Source organism: Pectinophora gossypiella, chromosome 23 (assembly GCF_024362695.1).
Source record: "Pectinophora gossypiella chromosome 23, ilPecGoss1.1, whole genome shotgun sequence".
In the NCBI taxonomy this organism is placed as follows: domain Eukaryota; kingdom Metazoa; phylum Arthropoda; class Insecta; order Lepidoptera; family Gelechiidae; genus Pectinophora; species Pectinophora gossypiella.
This window is the reverse complement of record NC_065426.1, coordinates 6,094,050-6,110,397: the sequence shown is the minus strand read 5'-3', so window position 1 is coordinate 6,110,397 and position 16,348 is coordinate 6,094,050. Positions and strand designations below refer to the sequence as shown.

At 36.4% G+C, this 16,348-nt stretch overlaps 1 protein-coding gene across 3 annotated transcripts in view; it reads right to left on the bottom strand.

Annotated features, from left to right (window-relative positions):
• LOC126377588 (uncharacterized) overlaps positions 1-16,348 on the bottom strand; it is a 448,572-nt gene that overhangs the window by 54,531 nt on the left and 377,693 nt on the right. The gene's annotated exons all lie outside the window — the stretch shown is intronic.

Genomic DNA, 16,348 nt, shown 5'->3' with positions numbered 1-16,348 from the left:
TATAATTATGTAAAGTACGTACTTCATGCTAGTTTTTTAACGTAACTTATCATTTTAACCGCTCGCTTGCCCGCCCGGCCTTCGACCTGCGCGCTACTTTGCCCCGTTTGCCGACCGCCGTGAATCAACTTTGCCCGTTCGTTTTCGCTACTTAGCGCGGTGCCGTGCGGCGTGGCTCGAGTTCGACGAAACCATTCATTGTGACTCAACTTGTTATTAGAACTCTGTCAAGTGTTGTTTTTTATGTTTAGAATAAACAAAGCTATTTATTTAAGTGCTTTGTTTATCGATATTTGACTACAGTGTAAAGTTATCATAGGTTGAACACAGAGCTAGTGCGTTTTTGAGCACGATTTGTGTTTGAACGATCATATTTCAAAAATTAAAGCGATAACATAGGGTTTTTTTATTTTTCATTACAATATATATACTATAAACATGAGGATAGTAAATAAAAACATACACGTGTTCCTACAAAAATATTTATTTACAGCTCTTTTATTTTGCATAAAAATTTGCCGGCGCGGGCGCAAGCGTAATTGCACGTAGCCTTAAATGCACCATTAACACTTGTTAGTCAGATTTTAATATTTCTGACTCAAAATGCTTCTAATTTTAACGTCCCGGCTAGAATTTACATGATCATAACGTTAATAATCAAATACATCAAAATTGAAGATAAAACTATTACGTTAGCCGGGAAGCGCGCGCCAAAAATATACCGTCAACTTTATCGGGTTCAGAAAAGGACAAATTTTATGTTTCACGCTGAAAACTTTATTTCTACAGTTTAGTAGTTTACTTACCTACCTTGATAATAATAAAAATCCAAGTTAAAATACTCACCGTAAGTATTTAAATTCTTCACAAATCGGCACAACACATAAATCACAGCACTCGCGAACCACACATTCGAAAATGTTAACTTCAACTTTGTTTTTTTTTAATTTTTTTCTAGGAATGGAATACGGTTTTATGGTTTTATTCGGTTGGAAATTTATCAAAGAAGCAGGATAGATATATATAAACACGCTAATGAACGAGGAAGACGGATATAATTCATAAAACTAGAGAAAGGTCTAGTCGAAAGCGCTTGTAGACCACTAGTCCACACGGGCAATTTAAGCACAGGTAATCTTGTAGACTAGTGGTCTACGGGGCATATTAGGTGCAGAAAGTGTGTAGACTGGTAGTTTACGGAGCAATCAAGCGGATAAGGTTGCTTTTTTATAACTGTTGCGTCGAATAAATTAAATACTTAAAAGTACGTACGAAGTACTAAAATGAGGCTAAAATACTACCTAAGAAAGTATATACCACTTTTTCAGGAACTTTAGGCAGCAACTCATTTTTGCGAGAGAGGTGAACCTAAATTAAAGGTATATTTCAAAGGAGAAGTAACAACAATTTATTTTGCGGTATTATTTCAGTCTACTTCTACATAAGTTTCACAGAAATTCTCGCTTTCTCTTTGGAATATAAGTAGCATAATTTAAAGAGTGTTTTAGATAATATTGTGTTTACAACAAATGTGTGGGCTTTTTATTTTATTTGCTTTATAAAACATGATAGAGATATATTATATCTCAACTTTGACACCCTTATGAGTTATGCAATCCCACAAGTATTCAGTTATAATATGTAATCCGGATACGAATCTCGAAAGGTCAATATCACAAAATTCACTTTGCGATCTCTAATTTCTTAGGACATGCTGGTCCAATTGTCCGAAAGAAAGATGATTGGTTTTTAGGAAGACAATTTAAGCCGTTGGTTCTGGTAGGTATACTAATTACTGATGTAAGTACATATTCGTTACATGGGCCATGTCAGTGCCTTTTACAGCTCAATACTCGTATTAAACGTTACACCGGGGTGACTGAGACTGGTAATCCACTTCACCACGCGATATAAGAAGTCCAGCATAGAAGGAACTATCAAAACATTGCGAAGCATGTGCCGGGGACGTCGTATGTCATATGCTGTGCTATGTTGTACATGCGTTTGCGAGGCGCGCGTTCCACGGCGTGCGGAGCACATGTCGCGGAATGTTTATTTATTTATTTAATTCAGACAACTAAGACCCATACATGGGGTAGGGGACGACCCAAGAAAGTGTGGATGGATTGAGTAAAAAATGATATATGTGTATGAAACACTGACTGACAGAAATGAATGGAAGAGAAATACATGTTGTGCCGACTCCACCTGGAGTGGGATAAGGGTAGGAGGATGATAAAATAAGACCCATACAATGGTGCTATTCCTGTATACACCATCTAATTTCATTTTAAGTTATATTTGTCATTTTCTTATCCGCCGAAAAGGAAAGGGACGGGTAATCGACAAGCATAAAATTTATGGAACACACGTCAAATTTAAGCACAAATCTAAAACAACCGGCTAAAAATTTTACATTGGCCAATAACCCGACAGAATTATGTTGACAGCACACGTCATACGGTTTGCATACCTTTGTGATTCGCCCGGATTATTCATTCATTTACTCATTCTTTCTAAAATTAACTATATCATCCGTCCCTTTCTTTTTAGGCGGATAAGAAAATGACAGGTATAATTTAAAGTAAAATTAGGTGTCTGCAGGAATCGGGGCCTTAACATACAATATTATAATTAAAATATTAATCTATTTAGGGAATTTATTATTTGTCTTCGCCTCCCTGACTCGTCGGAACACCACTCCCTCTGGCCAGCATTCTGCACGAAGCAGCTCAGCAGCGAGAGTGGTGAAGACATGAAGCTTGAAAGACCTAAAGCTTGTAAGTCTCTCAAGAGGAAAGTAAACTCTCCCCATTGGCTTCACTATATCAGCCACTTCGCGTCCTCGGCGAAATTATTATACCTTTAGTACTTTTTTCCAGAAAAGCGGGAAGAAGTTACATTGAAACTAGAAGAGGATAGATACATCTTCGCTCTCAGTTCAGCAGACAAATTAAATTATGAATATTACTACACCGATACGATCTAAACTCTGTCCAAAATCCTGCAAAACGTCCAACACACGTCCACATTTCATTCTCACACAGGGTTGCCTTTTTCTCAAGTAGGGTTCCGTACTTACGTTTAGTGATGGGAGTCATGTAAGTATTAAATTTCTGGGTGGTAACAGTTACTGGTCCGTACACTGGTATGAACCGTGACCGTTTACGAGCATTAATATGTACACATTTTGGTAACATGTCACATTAACTTTTTTAACAAATTGAACTGTAAGTCTGACTAAATGTCAAATATGTTAGTGCGACAGAGTCCTAAAGTGGGTACATTATATTGCTCATGACTGTACTAGGTTATTTTTAAACGGTCACTTTAGTGTTGGTAGAGTTTTATTAACAGTTACTTACTAAATAACTTTTTATAAAAAAGAAGTATTATTGCCTATATCAATAGGATCTAATGTTCATTTTTGTAATAGTTTCAAAAAACATAGGTACCTACTTCATAAACTGTCAAATCAAATCAAATCAAATATATTTTATTGCACAGAACTAAAATTTCAACAATCAGACATAACACATAAATACAGTACAATCCCCCCCACTGTCCCTTCTCGATCGGGTCCATTGGGGTATTTTTTAATTTTTACTAAAAATACTATAATATGGGCTTTTTAAAATCGTACTTAGGAACAAGAATAAGTGCTTTTATACTTAATAATAGAATATAATAGTGTCTATAATATTAGTGTATATTGATTTTAGTTTTCAGTAACACAGTTGGCTCGGTCAGTATAGATGGCGATGCGGCTCACCGCCTATCACTTTGGTTCAACAGAAAGCTTCGTGAGGTATGGGTACTTAGTTCATCTTGCGATAGATGAACCTCTGCCTACGCCAGTTATTATATAGTCAAAAAAAAACCCCGTAGCAAATTATGGATCTACCTACTCCACTCCAATCTCATCAGTCATCCTGTGATCATGGCACTTGCAACAGTGTCGAAATATCGGGAGTCTCATATTCCTACTTTAAACGCGGTAAGAACCCGTTATTATGTGTTTTAATTATTGTTATATAGTCGTAAGCTTATGTTATGTTGATTTTATGTCGCACTTAAGGATATCAATATAGCGCTGTTATTTCTTAAGTATGACTTTCCCATCACTAGACACAGCTCTCATTACTTCCCGAGCAGCCGTTTGCAACACAGGCAGTTCTATTGTTTTTTGAGTGGGCGCTTTAGAGGTCTTTTTACCGCCAAATTACGGGCCGAGGGTCAAAATATAACGAGAAGTGACCACCTTTCCTTGGGGTAACGGTAAAAGAGAACGGTCATTACGGATTCTAAATATACTCCAGCTGGAAAAGTCGAAGAAATATTCTCGAATTTAAAGGTTAAAGTAGAATAATCTTTCTAATAACGACCTTAAGTGTAACTTGTAATGAAATGCTAAATTTTGGATATACGTAGCTATGGGATTCACCCTACAAATGTCTTTCTCAAAATTATCAACATTTTGCTTTCTTTTGCGTGGTTATCGGGCCAATGAAGCCTCTAGCAGCGATCAATAATGTAGCTTTAACCAATTTGAATTCATGATTTGTGCATAGATAACTAGTTTTCAGGATTTGTGGTCGATTAATGGCAGTAGCTTCGGGTCCTATTATCTACATGTCAGTTAAGCATAGCTGGCGAGGAATGGCTGTATTGTATATGTTACCGGAAATGTATGAAATCAAGAAATTGTATACAAATCCTAGGAAATGTGTACAATTCCGATACTATTTAGGAAATGTATAAAATATTGCTTGAAAAACTATTTATTGCTTAGATTTCCTTGGAAATGTATAAGGTAAAAGTAAGTAGTGAGTAGTAGTAAAGTAGTAAGTGCTTTCTGTAATAAAACACATTGTTAATAATAGTTTTTTATTATAGCACTTATTGAGACAATCGGGTAACAGTCATACCGTAAAATAATAAAAATATGTTCATATTATCTTACTTATTTATTTATTTGGCAAGTAATCTAATCAGTCTAATAATTAAGTAGCGTACCTAACCTACCATTATCTTGAATGTTTTACATTTCCGATTGCTATTTAGGAAATGTATAGATTTCCTAGGAAATGTGTAATGTGTAAGTGTGATATAATTTATTTCACACATTTCTGTGCGATTTTAGGAATTACATACATTTCTTAGGAATTGTATACAATGACGGATTACATACTTTTCCGTTAGCATGTACTATACACAGAGGTGTATACTAATGATACTAAACCCGAGTAGGGATAAGCAGAGGCTTATCCCTACTCTGGTTTAGTATCATTAGTTCCAATTGGAATATAGTCGTGAGCTTAAATTATGTTAGTTTCTAAAAAAAAACACAAACTTTTTTATTTCTTTGTAATATTAGGATCGAAATATTATTCCACGCATTAAAAAAGATTCCACACACTCTAAGGTCGTAGGTTTCTTTAGTAACATAATATATCAATGCCCTATTCAAATTTTTATAAGTCAGATCATGGAATCTTGAAACTTCAAACGTTCTTATATCAAAACTTATACATAAATATAAAAACATAACAGAAAACATGAAAGAGCACAACTATAGTTTTATATTGACTGTGCTCTTTTCTACAAAGCATCTCTTAAAGCTTTAAAAGTACCCTTAATATTGATTTCTGTTCTAGCCATTCCTATTGCAGTGAAGTAAAAGTAACTAGGTATCTAATACTCCTTTAATACTGCCTGAATCCGTACAGTGTCCAATAAAGTTGCTTTCATAGAAGAGAGAAGAATTTCCAATCAAGCTACTATTCACCATCTATGCCTCTGTTAGCGATAGAGCGATTCCATCTACGAGGAAGTGTAGATAAGTATAATTTTTTTAAATTATATATAGGTTTGCATTTGACCACAATCTCAACAGTGAAGTGAAGTGAAGAGTGATAAGATGGCGAACGCTTGTTTAGTAAATAGCTATTTACAGCAGCTATGAGTAGTGTAGTAGTCATCATCATCATCATTATCAGCCGTACGACGCTCACTTCTGGGCATAGGCCTCCCCCAAGGATCTCCACGACGATCGGTCCTGCGTTCTGGTGAAAGTCGCGGGAAGCCGTTGGATGCGGGCAGCGGAGTGTAGTAGTGTCACCGAATAATTAATCGACTAATCAATTATTTTTTCTCTAAATTATTGCAATTATTTTACAATAGGTAATATCGATATAATCGACATGATTGCAGAATTTTCAATATCGATAGTATCGATATTTTCAATACGCATATCTCTATCTGACTTAGAAAATAATCTATATTCGTTGCTTGGTGACAAGGCTTTAGGTTGTTACCAGCCGGAATCGATATATTATAACACCGGTAAATATGTCGCTTGATTATCACCGTCCACGGGTTACGTGTATAGGGGTAGGATCCCGATGTTAAACATACCGACTTGAGTGACTTTAACCCCCAAACAAAAATGCACTATATATGGGCTAAGATTACAGAGAATCTTGTTATGTACCAGAAATACAAATACCTCCCTTTTTTATTTTTTCTGTGTATTGATTTCCATGTGGTTTCTGTCCTGTGTTGAATATAATGTACCTATCTGTCTGTGTCTGTGGTGTCCGGGAGTAATAAATGTTTCTTTCTTCTTGATTGTGTAGGTAGTTTTTAATAATGGTACATTCAAATGCAGATGCGGTTCAGATGCGGTAAATAGTAAAATAAATAGGGAATAGCGAGTAATAAGGCATATAAATACAAGAAGTAAATAATTACAGCCCCATCGGTCTATAATCGGAATATTTTGCATAGTCTGTACTTTTCCAAGAATTCATACTTTCGAATTCGTTTAGAATCTTTTACAGTCTAATTCTTTTGTTTTACTGTTTCCAAGGCAGATCAGTATCTGTGGCACTCGCTATGTCGCTTTCCGCTTCACGCTGATACTCAGGCAAACGCTTACTTTTGTGAAGAAATAAAAGTGGGTGTTACCGAGAAATGAAGGCGTTATGAATGTAGATAGGGATGCAGTTTTTATTTAAAGAGTCGCCTTGGGGCCTGTCTAGCTCGTAATGCGCTGGAAAAAATGAAGCGAAAGTTTATCCAAATGCCCCAGATTCATTTGTTTTTTATTTTTACAAAATTGTTATTGTAACCACCACTGAACCACGGAATTTGAATGTATTAATTTGGATTAATTTTGTTACATCATAGATAATTGGGTTGTGCTTAGACAGGCAGTCGCTTCTGTAAAAAACCGGACCTGTCAAATCTTCAGGTTAGGTAAGCGGACCCTGTGGAAAACGGGATAATACTAGGGAAAAACATTTTCTTTTTTCTATTTTTGAATTCAAGAAAAACGTAATAATAAGTCCGACGTTTTATCACGTTTTTCTATGACGCAGTGTGCTTTTTCATACAATTTCCATAGTAATTTCGTATTTTGACGATTATTAAAAAGTAACTGGCTTGACTAGTTGGAAACTAGCCTATTGATATCACGTAGTTTCCTGGGTTTGTGCCCGGTTAAAAACAATAGGCTCGATCTCTATTTTTCTTCTGTATTGTGGATTGTGAGGTAAATTATCAACCCCATCAACCCTGGTGTCAGGGTTATTACTAAGCCGCCATAGGCACCTTTGGCGGGTCAATAATAACCCTGACACCAGGGTTGATGAGGTTGGTAATTCACCTTACAAGCCACACGATAGAAGAGAAGAGAAGAAAACTACAAATTACCGATTGAGAGCGCTGCAATTCTACGGCCAAGTAGTGAATGCTATCTGACGCACAATAGATCACGTAAAAAAAAAACTTTTATCACTGCAGATGCTTTTTCGGAGTGTTTTATTTTACTCCGCATCCGTCCCAGCACTTTTACTCTTCAACTTAAAAGGATGATGGTGGTTTTATCTACGTATTCAAAAACTGACTCTTCGGTACGAAGGGAAAGTAGTAAAATTATTCTTGATTTAAGAAAGGTGGTTTTTGCAATTACTATTTTTTTAAACTATATTAGACAGGGACCGTTTGAGTGCAGTGAGTTGTGGAGTGTGTGGGACGTGTATGATGTAAGTGTGTAAAAGAAAAGAAAGAAAGAAAGAAACATTTATTTTTTGTACACCACAGACTACAAATACAATAACATCACTCCCGCATCTAAGTTGTTTGTAAATGTTTGTTTCCTATTTGTGGTTGTTAGGAAGAAATTCATCCATCATCCATCCATCCATCCATCTTAGGACTTCGTATCAACAGTGGCTGCAAGTTGTCTTTGATTACTTGTGGCTCTGCCCACCCCATTAGGGATTACGGGCGTGAGTTTATGTATGTATGTATGTAGGAAGAAATTGCTCTAGAGCAATAAGGCCGTCAAAATTGTACTGTATTCATGTGTTATGTCTGATTGTTGCAATTTAGTTCTGTACAATATATTTGTATTATAATATATTTGATTTGATTTGATAGTGATCAAATTTTGATTGCGAAGTGTCGCAAGACACAAAGCACACGAATCAAATATTTACATAAAACTAACAAGATATTGCTATAAAGTATATTATGTATGTAAATATAATAATAAAACAAAAAAAAACACAAAGTTATTTATACATTAGGCCGCATACCAATTTTTAGTTTTCTACCTTGAAAATTGCGAAATGCTTCATTACAAACTGCCAACCCCCATTTTAAAATTTAGCCTATGTTACTCTCCATCCCTTCAACTATCTCTATTTAAAAAAAATCAAGTCAATTCGTCGCTCCGTTTTGGCGTGAAACACGGCCAGACAAATAGACAGGCACACACGCACACAAAAAAACAAATTTACAATAACATGGACGATTTGAATTTTTAAACCTATTCGAATTGCAATACTAACGATCGATATTTACTAAAAAAAATATATATCTAAAATCACAATTTTCCTTGAAATAATTGTATTTTTTCTTTACTAAATATTTTCCTTGTCTCTTTAATAGATGAAGATGCAAGATTGTAGTAATTTTTTCGAGTTTCTTCGGAGCAGGAACGTGGTTCCGAATTAATGAGGAGATTTGTCTACACTAACAGCGGAACCAAATTGAATGGAATCCAATTTATTCGAACGTACGTCGGCCGGGTTATTTGACTTTTATAGAGTAAGTATCAGGTTTAAACGTAAAATGATTTAGGGTGGATATATTTTTGTCTTCTTCTTCTTCTTGTCGTTTCGATGGCATTAGATTTCTTCAGCCCAGTATTCCGCCACTCGAACAGCATCCTCGGCACTCATCAGCCCCTCTCGCGTGCAGGTATCAGGGCACGCGGGGCAAGTTATTATATTTTTAGTTAGTTAGTATATTTTTGTAAAGGTTTGGTAAATTGGTATTTTGTTTATAATCATGTTAATTTTATATTTTCGGATATTGTTTGGATATTTAAAAAAAAAACAACATTGGAAGATTTAGTTGTTTCAATCGGTTTCTAGGACACGAGTCGAGAATTGGGTCGTGTAGCAAGTTCAAGATTATTTACTAAATAAAATCAAATGTAAAACTAACAAAAAAAAATTCTATTTAACTTATTTATGAATTTTGATCAAGGAAATCGTTATAAAAAATCCGACATCGTATTTCTATGACGTCACCATGTGCTTTTTCACACAAATTCCATAGTAATTTCGTATTTTGAAGTTTAGCACTAAAAGTAATTGATTTGACTAGTTGTAAACTAGCCTATTTCCCAAACTGATTATTTTTTAAGAGTAGTCACGTTTCCAATAGCATAATGCAGAGGAATAGCGTGACTGTTTCATTGGTATAACAGTCAGTATCTTCAAGGTTAGAATGAATAGGCGTTTTTCAAGTTATGCGTGTTCTATCCTAAACTGCATCGTCACTTTCCATCAAATAAAAACGCGACCAAGTGAGAACACATTTAGAATAAAAAGTGACTTAATCCTTTCACGGACAGAGACCATGGGTCATTGGTGGTTCATAATAGGCAGTATGACACCTTGGAATCGGAACGTCCGTAGACGTTCTGTCCTTGAAAGTGTTAATACGGTTCCATAAGGTTGACGGTTACAATTCAATATTACGAAAAATAACATAGCCTATCACTACATCCGTATTGGGGTAGTCAAGAGGTACATCCATTGCAAGATGAACTGAAGTATCCCAAACTTTCTGTTGGACCGACGTAATAGGTTGTAAGCAGTATCTCCGCCTATAATGGACGAGCCAACTGTGTTAGTGAAAATTTCACTAAATTAAAATATTAATGAATTATATTAGTGAATTAAATATTATATTCATTTAATAGGCAAATATTACTCACAAGAAGTATCCAGACGACAATTTGCAGCCGTTTTTATTTATTATCAGCTAAGGATAACATCGTGAGGAAAACCACATCCCTGACAAATGCGTTCCGGAGGTATGTGACCTAACCTGTATTAGGCTTGTTTGCCCCCCGCGGGTTGGAAGGTTAGACAGGCAGTTGCTTCTATAAAAAGTTTGACCTGTCTAATCTTCAGATTAGGTTAGCGGCTCCTGTGAAAAACTGGATAACGATGAGAGATGATAATTTATTCATTTATTACTTTTGTATGAAGTTCTAAGACGGATATGATGAAATGTGTGGTAACAATTTAACGTTCCATTCTCCATTTTAATGGAATATCATGTAAATATAATATTGGTACACGAATTGAACATGTTCTGTTTTTTGTTGGCACCCAGTGCAACATAGAAGCAAACTACTTATTCATATTTCGTAAGGAAAACTTGAGTAGATAAAATCAACTGTTTAGATAAATACTCGAGTATAAGAAATATTTCCGCTTTGTCTCTGTTTCTGTGCATATTATTTTCTTTATAAACATATATAAACGCATAAGTACGTACGTTTCATTCCTCACATAAATATTTCACCAAAAAAATTGCCTGTAATTTACTTTTATTTCTGCTACGCGAATTTTCCTTCTGTACTGGAGTTAGTAGAACAACTTCGTAGCGGTTGCTACATACTCACGTAGGCTTTCGCTACGATTCGCTACGACCTTTGTATGTGTGGTTTGAGAATGACATTTATTTAGGGGCCAAGTTATATATTAAAGTTTTAGCACGGAGTAATATCGATTAATATATTGATGAGTATTGATACTTATGATATTGAATCTAGCCAGCTGCTAAAGAAATATAACTTTTGGTCAGGTTGGATCGTTCATTTTTTTTTTCAATAATTTAGAAATACATTTGGAACAATATTTTTTAAGTAGAGTCATTAATAATTAAGGTGTACAACCTAACCCCAAGTATTTAAGGAATATGTGCCTACTTAGGTCCAAACAAGACATGTACAAAGAATATGCAACATAATTTTAAACAGACAATAAGTCCAACTTGTATTTTCTAAAACCTTGTGATATTTTATCCGTCAAAAAAGTAATAAGCCATTAACCTACATCGTAACATTCCTTTCAGTTCACACCTCTGACCAGGGATCGACTATAAAAAATCGCCATAAAATACGCATTAGGCTAAACTTTATATCTCGTATTGGCAGTAAGTGCAGCCATAAGGAACCACAGAGTATTAATATCGGCTTTACGATTGTGTCATAAAGGGCAGTTGGTAACACACCACTCTATTCGATTAGCTGTATTGTTATCGATATTGACAAACAGAAAGAAACAATAGTCGTTTAATTTCTATCCTTTTTCGGAAAATGACTGACTACGTACTTCGGGAATAGTTTAAAACAATTAACTTTTGAATTTCACTTCAAGCGCTATTAATTGAAAGTTCGTTTCGATAGTCTTTTTAATCTGAACTTTTTACATTACTTCTGAGACTCTTTTGTACTGAGAAATATAGTTTTTAAATAAAAAGAAGCTCGCTGATTTTAGTAAGTACTATCTTCTTCCGTGTAAGATCGATTCAAGAAAAGGATGGTACGGCGCGGCGTGCCGTTGCTTTTGCTCGACTTGTCGGTGGCACTGCCGTGCCCCTGATGACTGCAATCACCAACACTGATGTCTTGAGTAACCTGAGTCGCTAGACGCCCATGAGATAGAGCTTATGTAACTACTTCGTCCTTACGCTAGTACCTGACCGGGACCAACTAATTAATACACGCGCACAAAATTCTCGTTGGAATATTTATGTTTTTTTTCAGTTCCATATTTTTGCGATGGAAAATTCAACTACTAACACCCTGTATACATACACATCCGAATGTGATATTTCAAAAAAGCACTCCCGTAGTTTTCACTCCAAGGCAACGATTTTGTGGTTTAGAGCCCGAGTTCGGATTGAACCCGTGACACTAAAATGTATAATAAGTCACTAGTATTCCAAAAAGGGCAAAAAATATATAAGTAGTCCGAGATATCTAAGTAGACTTTCAAAAACGCTTGGTCATAATTCCTTGCAGCCACTCCCAAAACAATTCCATAACTCAAAGGTGTGATTTTAATCTTCGATCCCTCCAAGCAATATAAGTTGGCCAATCTAAAGAAACCTTCAATAGACAATAAATAATACGTGGTTTATGGCCTTTTTTATTACTATTGGATCGCGAGCCCTAACTCTGAACCCGCGTTTGTTTTTTGTGGGAATGAAAAATATTCCTATTTATCGAAACTTTTTATTCAGGTGTGTTATCTGGTGCTTTTATGCTGGAATAGGAGAAAATAAAAGTCACAACGCGTTTAGCTGGGGTCTTAGAAGAATCAATTAGAAACATGATATCCTTCGTGATGGGCTAATCATCTGTTTATGTAACTTTTCGGGTTAGTTAAAAAATATGATCTCAGTGGTCGACATAATCCCAATGCTATATACGATCTGAATGGCGTAAACAACCTCATTGCTATAAATTATCTCAGTGATATAAAAAAACTCAATGCTATGAACGATATCAGTGGTCTAAATAATTTCAATGCTAAAAACTATTTCAGTGGTGCAAATAATATCAATAATATATACGATCGCAGTGGTCTAAATAATCTCAATGCTATAAACGATCTGAATGGCGTATACAACCGTTTGCGTTTCCTCCGACTAATATTTCCGCTGTTGGACACAGGTTATTAATACAGTAGTGGAAAGCACTCCATTATCATTGTTAATATCTCACCATACTCTCGGGCCTTAAAATCTTTATCAGATGATTCAAACAGCGTTTTTGTGGCAGCTTTTCAAATGGCTGTAAAGTACGATGCGAGAGCGACAGTAGCGGCCGCACGACTGGCATTGTAGTTGAGGGTTATTAGATGGTACAGGTATATCTAACCACATCTGTAATAATAGGTACCGCCATAGTAGCCCAGTTCACACACACGTCACATTCCCGAGAAATGCATTTTCGGAGGTATGTGACCTAAACTGTATAGAGCTGGTTTTCCTTTCACGGGTTGAAAGGTCAGACAGGCAGTCGCTTGTGTAAAAAACCGGACCTGTCAAATCTTCAGGTTAGGTAAGCGGACCGTATGAAAAACGGGATAATGCTAGGGAGCTGATGATCTGTAATTATACAAAAAGGAAAGTAAGAACCGAATAAAATTAATAGCTCTTATTTCATTCGCTTCCTAGTAAAACAGCGCAGAAAATCAGTTCAAGTCAACTGCAAAGGTTGGCTAAAGTTTATTCAGCCAAAAGAATAATGGTGGCACCATACCACTAAACTGTGTCCCCTGATTTATGAAAAAAGAAGAAATTTATGAGGGTGCGCGGTCAGCGATACGCGTCGCTTGTTATCTGTATTAGATACTCAGATTGGCTGAGACTGGCTGTTGTTACTACTGGCTATATATTAGAAAAAAAAACCATTCAAATTAAGAACTATCGATGATGATAGACTGATGGTGTTCTAACAGCTTTTCTACTATCGCGCGATAAGAAGACCAGGGGGTTTAAAATGGCCACATCGAGGCAATTCATCTAAGATAGCAATATTGCAATTTGACATTTGCGCATATAAAAGTAAGTGCGCAATGCAAACAAATGTCAAATAGCCGATGGTGTCCTTTGACCTATTATTATTATAGGTAGTTGTAGTTTAGATGTCTATATTCTACAATACAATACAAATATATTTTATTGCACCTAAATAAAAGGAAATATTTACAAAAGACTCTTAACTAGGTACATAGAAAAAAGTGGTCGTACCGTTTAAAGCGATAAGATTCTAAATTGAATTGATAGATTTTTTGTGCTTCGGAGGGTACGTTAAGCTGTTGATCCCGGCTATTAGCCGTAAAAACACCTCCACCAACCCGCATTGGAGCAGCGCGGTGGAGTATGCTCCATACCCCCTCCGGTTGATTAAGAGGAGGCCTGTGTCCCGCAGTGGGAAATATGTAGGCTGTTTATGTGTATGTTATGTTGATGTTTTTATTGATTATAACTTACCCTTAAATACATTGTTTGAAGTTTACGCGGATATTATCATAATTAAAACATATAATAACGAGTTCTTACCGCGTTTAAAATAGGAATATGCCATGATCACGGCACTTGCAACAGTGTCGAAATATCGGGAGTCTCATATCCATATTTTAAACGCGGTAAGAACCCGTTATTATATGTTTTACTTACCCTTAAATAGATACCCGTAAGTATGTGTATATGTGCGTATCGAGGAACTCGGTGGCGCAGCGGTAAACGCGTTCGATCTGCGATTGTTGAAGTTAAGCAACTTTCGCAAGGGCCGGTCATAGGATGGGTGACCACAAAAAAAAAGTTTTATCTCGGGCTCCTCCGTGCTTCGGAAGGCACGTTAAACCGTTGGTCCCGGCTGCATTGGCAGTCGGTAATAACCATCAATCCGCACTGGACCCGCGTGATGGTTTAAGGCCCGATCTCTCTATCCATCCATAGGGAAGGCCCGTGCCCCCGCAACGGGGACGTTAATGGGCTGATGATGATGATGTGTATGTAAGTACGTAGAAACACGTCCAGGAATTTATCTTTCTATTGACTACAATAGCAAGATAAATTCCTGGACGAAAACCAATGAGATTATAAAGCCGGGAACACACGTCTAGACGCGCCGGTGGTCGTCCGTTCCGACGTATTACGCGCGTAATCCTCACGAAATCCGATCGGCTTTTTCGTCCGATTGATTCCTCCCGGCCCGGATACGACTGAAAGGCAAATGTAGGCTATAAACTTTATTTGTAGGACTAGTATGATCCGTGATAACTCAGTTCAGAGAATGCGTGACTTTCATTGTAGTGAAATCAGAAACATTTATTCAACGTAATTATCATGGATGAACTTGTAGAAGGTCAATGTAACATTTTTGAATTTACGTCATTTCGCAAAGTGTTATGGCTGAGGAGGAGAAATGACAAGAAACTGCAAAAACAACACATCTTTTAAATCAATGAGGGTACATTACAAGTTATTTAATAACTAGAGGAACACATTCAATACCAGACATTTTTAGCATTTAGGTAGTCATTAATCTTATAATAAGCTTTTTTACATAAAGTAAGCTTCACATGAGCTTTAAATTTATTTTCTGACGAAACTAAATTTAAATTTAATTTATGAATTCGACTGTTTGGATATCGCGTGGTTTCCTGGGCTTGTACCCGGTTAATGGCAATAACAATGATTAGGTGTATGTTATACACATCTCCCTTTGGATATACAGGCGTGATTCTATGTTATGTAAGGTATAAATATAATTGTACTTGTCTATATATCTCAGTAGGCCATCACAGTGGCGCCAACACAGCCGTACTACCAAAAAAAGCGTGAGGTAGTCTTTATACAACCACATACATTTTGTTGGTGGAGCGACCGTGGTTGCATCCGATGTAGGTGGTGCTCCGTATTGCGTAAAAACTATTTTTCTTTTATTGAATTTTTTTTTGACGTGACTTATTATAGATTGGCAAATTGGGAGCGCTGAGGGTTCTCACCCGGTACAAAAATTAAGACAACAAGCCTGAGGGTGCTCAATTGAGCGTGAACCTCGGCCCAGGGCGTCGTCTGAGGGGATGATATTTGAATTAATCGACCCTAGTGGGTCGATAGCGGTAAGCACCGAATGAGGAAAATCCGGGAGTCCTGAAGTGTTTGTTGTCGCGAGCTGATTGGCCGCCTCTATAGCTAGAGTAATGGTGTCGCTGAAATAACCATCGACTCCTAATGGAAAAATAAACAGAATAAAAAAAACTAGGTATTAAGCCTATCCTTCAAATGTTAAAGGGTTAAATTGATTACACTAGAATGAGTAGCCGATTGCGTGACCAGTCCAATGTACAGTAATAAAAATGCCATTTATCAAAGGAGCACCAGAATATTCGAGAACGAGCATTCGCGTTAGATTGTTGAGAGAAACACTCTTGTGTTGTGGGTTGTGAGGTGGCAT